The sequence below is a fragment of the Calidris pugnax genome, unplaced genomic scaffold, assembly GCF_001431845.1.
Source record: "Calidris pugnax isolate Ruff unplaced genomic scaffold, ASM143184v1 scaffold53, whole genome shotgun sequence".
NCBI lineage: Eukaryota > Metazoa > Chordata > Aves > Charadriiformes > Scolopacidae > Calidris > Calidris pugnax.
In genome coordinates, this window is record NW_015090792.1 from 1,905,055 (window position 1) to 1,912,188 (window position 7,134).

Here is a 7,134-nt window from a genome sequence, read left to right on the forward strand (position 1 = left end):
GACATATGGTTTAGTTTTAGGTAGGCCTGCAAGAAGCAGGGAGTTGGACTTGATGATCCTTATGGGTGCCTTCCAACTTGAGATGATCTCCAGCAATCTAGCAATGGCATTAAGGCACCCACATGCATCTAATCAGCCCTGGTAAGGGACACAAGAGTTTTCCCTCCTTAAGCTTCAGGGGGTCAAGTGCATCCTTAGATCCTGCAAGGAGATTCAGCATGCCTTGAAGAGCATTTGCTCCACCATGGAGAGTAGCCTTCTTGATCCCCTGCACAAAGACTATGCCATGCAGGCAGCAGGAACCGTAACTGAACTAACTGGTTAACCCTGCCTCTGCCCACTAGCTCCTTGCTGGTCCAAGGGACCTCTGAAGCTTGGTGGTCAGGTAAAGCTGCTTTATGCACTGACAGTAGACTCCTAACTGTGGACTTAACTGGTCATTTATCTTGGGAGAAAAATATCAGCTGTGCAGTAACCTGCACAGGGACCTGGCAACCTTGTCAGTATATACAGCTGTGGAGAAAGAGTGGGGACACCAGACAGGGTTTGGCTCTGCAGACTTTGCTTAGTTCTGGTCTTCATGGTGCACTGTGGTTTACACCATTTAGGAAAAAGGCCCTTGTTGAGGTATGGGGTAGCCCATCCTCACTCCAGATGACCACCACAGGCCCTACTATTGCCTGGAGGAGGAAAGTGCTCCAGGTTAGAAAGACATTTCTTTAGTATGTACAGCAGTAACATCCCACACATGCACAGGCCCACAGCCTGCCCCACATCCCATGGAATGACCCAGTCATGGGGAGCAGCCCAGCCAGCACCAAAGCCATCACTGCAACTATCCATGGGCTGTGCCAGCTGCTTTCCATGCCCCCTTTGCTTGCCTGGCACTACCCGCACTAGCTGTCTCCCTTGCCATTCCTGCTGTTGCCGTCAGTCTGGCCAGGTGAGGCACTGGGAGGCAGAAGGGACTCTTTGACAAATAACCAGTGTGTGCAGAACAGTGGAGCCATGGAGCAGAGGAGTTGGAATGATGAGAGCCAACAGAAGAGCTGGAGCTTTCGTCCTTGGAGTCCAGGTGGATCAGGAACAACTTCTCTCACCCAGTGGGAAAGGGTGGCCTGAAGCTGGTGACACAGCCAAGCTGGCAGATGATGTGCCTCAAATCCAGGCAGAATGTGGGCAGCGTGCACCACATGCACCTTGTTGTGGTGCTTTTTCCTCAGGAGACAACTGAAAACCTTTTTGAAGCCCTTGTGGAAGTGCTTGGAGACCAGGGCATAGACGATGGGGTTGAGGCAGGAGTTGGCATAGGCCATGCAGTGGGAAAGCAGGTGGAAGACGCAGGTGGAAGACATAGGTGGCCTGGTTGAAGGGGAAGTCTCCATAGAAGTATTGGAGGATGACTACGTGGTAGGGCAACCATAAAAGGCAGAAAAGGATGGTTACAATGATGATCACCTTGGTTACCTTCCACTTGGCCTTCTTGGACTCTGATATGTCCTCCAGTGGGTCCACTGCTGTCCACAGGTACCTGATGGTTCTGGTGTAGGAGACGCTGATGACCAGCACTGGGATGACATAGCCAAAGGCAAATGTGCTGGTATCCATGACCTTGCGTCTCCATTCCTCCCAGCTAGGCATGCAGATGTAGCTGGACCCCAACTCCATCAGGTCATAGTAGAATCATAGAATCATAGAATCGTCTAGGTTGGAAGAGACCCTTGGGATCATCGAGTCCAACCATCTACCCTACTCTACAAAGTCCTCAAAGACCACAGAGAGACCCCAGATCAGAGCCATGGCAGCCATTGCATCGTGGGGGATCTGCAGCTCCTGGGAACGCAGGGGATAGTGGATGGTCAGGTACCGGAAGGGGAGAGCAAAGCAACCAGCACTGAGACTTCAGCCAAGTTCTGCCTGGCCACCTAAACTGCAGGGACAAGAGAGTTTCCTTCACTCTCCTGAAGGTTTCCTAAGCAGTGGCCTTACATGTTATTTCACACCCTCTTTGAGTTATTGTCCTGAGTAAAGCAACTTTTCTCTTTCTAGCAAAGATGCTTGTCTTCCCACAGGCTTAGGCTGGCTCACACTTCCATACATGATGGGGAATGTCCCTGGAGGGGGGGCAGGTTATGTCCATGAGCTAGGGCGAGAGAGATGGTGCTGTGGAGACCATGTAGATATCCACTGCTTGGCAGACTTCATCCAGCAGAAAGAGGTCTGAACTGAGGATTCGAGACCTGGGGAAGCTTCACTTGACGATGGGCACCAATCAGGCTCCTGCCAACTGAGGGCATATTTCCAGCCCAAAGCAGGCAGTGAATGGTTGACCTGCTCCCTTCAGCAACAGTAACCAGACATGGTGTATGGCCAGCTCTGCTCCCTCACGTCAAGGCACGAACACCATTGGGCAAAAATGTAGATGTCAGCAAGGAGAGAAGGTGGCTTGGTGCTTGTGGGTAGGGGATGGAGAGAAGCTGTCAACACAGGCAGGAGGGCAACTGCTTCAGCTTCAGCCTGCCAGTGTCCACAAAAGGATGCTCATTTGATGCACTCTAAGGCCAACAGAGCAGCTAGATAAGACACACAGCTGGTGTGAAGGGTCACATGTGTGACAAAACCCTTGTTGCTGGCTGGTTCTGTCATCCTGAAAGCCAAAGGCAGCTTTACGAGAATCACTTCATGTCATGCTGAAACGCAGCCGCCTCTTGGGCAGAGCACTGCAGTACAGCACACAGGTGCCACCAGAAAGGGAGCGAACACAGGCACTAGCACCTTGCCAAAATGTCCTTTTTTTTTAAGACACAGTCCCTGGTTCTGAGCCAGCTGTAGAGTCACACCACTCATGTAATGTAGATGCAGGGAAGCAAGAGGCTTAGACCATGAGAAATTTAAGGTCTTCCTCATGAGAGCAGCCAAACTCTGGAACCACTGGAATCCCAGATGATTGCGATATTTTTGCCAGGAATTCTGCGTGACCCGCCTTGACCCAACCAGGGGATGCTGGCATCTCCAGGTGGGTGAATTGCTGAAGTGTCAGATCACTTTTTGTGTCCAGGTGCCTGTTTCTGCAGGTGGCACCTGGGAGCAGGGTGAAGTGGAAGGGGCCTGGAAGAGTAGCCCAACCACACTTTTTGCTGGGCTTTAACCCATCCAGATAGTCCCTGATACTGAAGTTTCCTTCTGCCTGCAGTGCTGTCAACATTCTTATTGCAGCAGGCTGTTTGGCCCTGTCTTGTCTTGGTACCTTGGAGGCAAGCACAAGGAGCAAGACAGGCCAGGATGTGTTCTCTGTGGCAGTCAAGGCTGGAGCTTACCCCACTGGGACCTCTTCCTCGTCCTGGACCGTAAGTGTGGGCTAAGTTAGAAATGGGGCAGCTGACACAGTCGCCTTACACAGCTCTTGGGAACAATGTAGGTGGCACTGATTGGGGCCAGAGTATCCTGGGTGACCTCCCAAGAAGGGACTTGGCTCATGGTGCAGGTGCCTTTCTGCACAGGGTGCAGGAGGGCTAGGGGTGGTGGGGGAACAGGAATTGCTAGATGACAGGTTTTTTGCTGGGCTGTAGCCCCTGGTGAATGAGAGATGAGTCTACTGCAGGACTAGGATCTCTCAGGTGGCTTCTCTTGTGGTGCCCTCCATTTACCTTGCTGCCTGCACATGATGCTTTTCTGAAGTGGGGGCTTGGGGGTAGCTATCACCCTCTGAGGAGCATCTCCAATACAGAGCTGGGTGACTCTCAGTGGGAGTCTGTGGCACGGCAAGGAGCTGGGCTTGGGTCTCAAGGGCTCTAACCAGAAGGCAGGTCTTTCCTGTAGAAAGTGTAGAAAGGAGCAGCACTGGTGTTGCACCGGACAGATCTGGAAGTGCTGCTTGAGGGTTGTTAGGGCAAGGGAGACACAACTGGTTGCCCAACTGCCTTTGGCATGGATCGATACCACTGGAGTTTGAACCATCTGCCTAATGATGGTGGATCACGATCTTCCCATGCCCTCACTCGGTCCAGCATCTCAGACTGCCCTCCTTCCCCAGCCCAAGGGCGTCTTTAGACTGTTTACTGGTCCACAGAGACAGCAGCCAGAGTAAAGCTGCTAGCATACATGGTGAGGCAGATGAAGAAGTGGACAACCTTGCAGATGAAGGAGCCAAAGACACAGCCCTCAAGGGAGTAGATGGTGGCCTGGAAAGGCACGAGAAGACAATGAAGAAGTCAGCCAGGCTGAGGTTGAGGATGAAGAGGTTGGTAGTGTTGTGGCCCATTTGCCCATTGCACAGCAGCACTGCCAGCACCAGGCTATTGCCCACTGTGCCCAGGAGGAAGGTGAGGGAGAAGACCACAGGGACAATGTCACTGGCAGGGCTGAACTGGCAACTGTTGGAGGAGTTCCAGTATGCAGCCAAGCTTGCAAAGTCCTCGTGCTCTGTCATTCTGTGTTGTGGTGAGGTGTTGGAGCCTGGGGCAACATAGGGAAAGATGTGAGATACTGGAGAAACACCGCTTAGCCTGTTAGCTTGACTGATGGGCTTGTGGGTGCACTGGAGACACAGAGCCCTGTTCTTGTTTTCAGCTCTGTGACCCACATGCTTTTCAGCAGGCTCCTCTGGACACTGCTGGCCTGGAGGACAGGTAGTGTTACACTGGGGGTAAAGGGTAACCTGCTCCCCCTTTCTGGACCTGGAATGAATCCACAGCCCATGTTCAGATGCTGCCTTGGACTGCTGATGCTGGAATTGCAGTTTGGGGGAGAAGAGAAGATGGCATCTGTCCCCAGCTTCCTCCTCTGTGGGATAATGGAGCCAGGATCTCTACCTCCCAGCTGGTCCAGCTGATGGCAGGAGGGGTGTGATGTTCTTTCCCAGTAATGGGGCTCCAGCCCCAAACCGGCCAGCTGGACAAGCCAAAATGTTTGCTCCCCCAATACTGACATGCTCCCAGTTTTTTTGGTACCCGCTCATAGAATAAACCTCAGACACTAGATACAGAATGACATAATCACAGAATTGTAGGGGTTGGAAGGGACCTTCAGCGATCATCTAGTCCAACCCCCTGCCAAAGCAGGTTGGACGGGAATGCATGCAGGTGGGTTGTGAATGTCTCCAGAGAAGGAGACTCCACACCCTCTCTGGTCAGCCTGTTCCAGGGCTCTGTCACCCTCAAAGAAGTTTTTCCTCATGTTCAGATGAAAATTCCTGTGTTCCAGCTTGTGTCCATTGCCCCTTGTCCTGTCACCAGGCACCACTGAGAAGAGCCTGACCCCATCCTCTTGATATCCACCCTTTAGATATTTATAAGCATTGACAAGATCCACATCAGTCTTTTCTTCAGGCTAAACAGACCCAGGTCTCTTAGCCTTTTCTCAGAAGTGCTCCATTTGCTTGATCATCTTCATAGCCCTTTGCTGTACCCTCTCCAGTAGTTCCCTGTCCTTCTTGAACCAGGGAGCCCAGAACTGGACACAGTGTTCCAAATGTAGCCTCCCCAGGGCAGAGTAGAGGGGGAGGATGACCTCACTTGGTCTGTGGCCATGCTCTCTTTAATGCACCCCAGGAGACCATCGGCCTTCTTGGCCACAAGGGAACATTGCTGGCTCATGGTCAACTTATTGTCCACCAGGACTCCCAGGTCCCCCTTTCTACAGAGCTGCTTTCCTGCGGGTCAGCCCCTCACCTGTACCAGTGTATGGGGTTATTCCTCCCCAGGTGCTGGACCCTACACTTGCCCTTGTTGAATTTCATCAAGTTCCTCTCTGCCCAACTCTCCAGCCTGTCCAGGTCTTGCTGAACCGTGGCCATTCTCGCTGAATGGTCAGCCACCCCTCCCAGTTTTGCACCGTCAGCGAACTCTGTACCCTCATCCATTGATGAATATATTGAACAAGACGGGACGCAGTACTGACCCCTGGGGAACACCAGTAGTTACAGGCCTCCAACTGGAGTCTGCACCACTGATTACAACCCTCTGAGCTCTGCCACTCAGCTGGTAGAGGAGGGGATACAGGGCTGGAAATGCTTTTGGCAGTGGCAGCTACCACACAGCTCCATTTTGTGCCCAGGTGGGGACTTCCTGAGGAGGACAGTTCTGATGGCACCACTCCTGCTTTGGTTTCAGGGACCCAGATACCTATACCTTTTCTATGTCTCACAGGGCAGCTCTCCCCAGGACCCTAGGCTTTTTGTGTCATTCCTTTGCCCCTAAAATAAGCATTTGGACTGAAAGCACAAGGTGAGGTTGTGTGTGGAAACACCAGTTTCTTTGTCACAGGGACAGAAATCTGTCTGCATATTTTTGAGTTCTGCAGCAGGGGAATATCACATACAGATCCAGGCACAACTTTCATTGAATAAGCATATGTTTTGGGTTCCCCCCCGCCCCCCCCCGCCCTTTTGGTGTTTGCAGGGATGTGCTGTGGCTACCAGAGTGTGTGGCCCAAGGCCAGTTCACTGCAAGTATGGAGATTACAGAGTCTGTGCAAGAAACCAACCTCCAGCTTGTGCATTCTATTTCAGATGGGGGAATTAGCAAGGGCTTCCTGGGGAGCACTGGCAGCAAGAGTGCAAGGGGCATGTGAGCATGGGTCCCTGACTGCAAGTGTTCCTGGTATCAGTGCAGATTTGGGGATGCCAGCAAGCTGCCTGGAATCGCACTCAGCCCTCTTCAACACTACCACAGCTGCAATGAAACCATTCCTCTACAGTCACAAGTATCCCCAGAAGCAAGTGCCGAAGGCTCATAAAGTTTAGGAAGCAGGCAGTAGTCTTTTGGTTGGCCTGCCCAACAGCTGGTATGAGCCACATAAGCCCCTTGGCATGGCAGCCTCTCCTTTATGTTGGCAGCAGGAAGCTCATGCTGCTACCTGGGAGCTGCACTCTGCTCTCTGGGACCCCAGTGGTCCCTGCAACTCATTTGTGAACGTGCAAATTGCTCCCAGAGCACATACCCATCCCAAAGCATAGGGGATTTCACAGGAATGGCTTCAGTTGCTCTGAATGTGGATTTGCCTTGTGGCAGGTGCAGCGCAGAAATGTTATGTCTGGCTTAGACTCTTCTGCTTGATAGTAACCTTGAGGTCCATGAACGCTGCTTCTGTGGGAGAGGGTTGAGCTTTCCTCTGCAAAGCTGAGATGGCCAGTAT

General features: G+C 52.2%; 1 pseudogene; it reads right to left on the reverse strand.

Annotated features, from left to right (window-relative positions):
• Positions 1-340: 340 nt before the first annotated feature.
• On the reverse strand, positions 341-4,429 carry LOC106902829 (annotated as a pseudogene).
• Between the last annotated feature and the right edge of the window lie 2,705 nt (positions 4,430-7,134).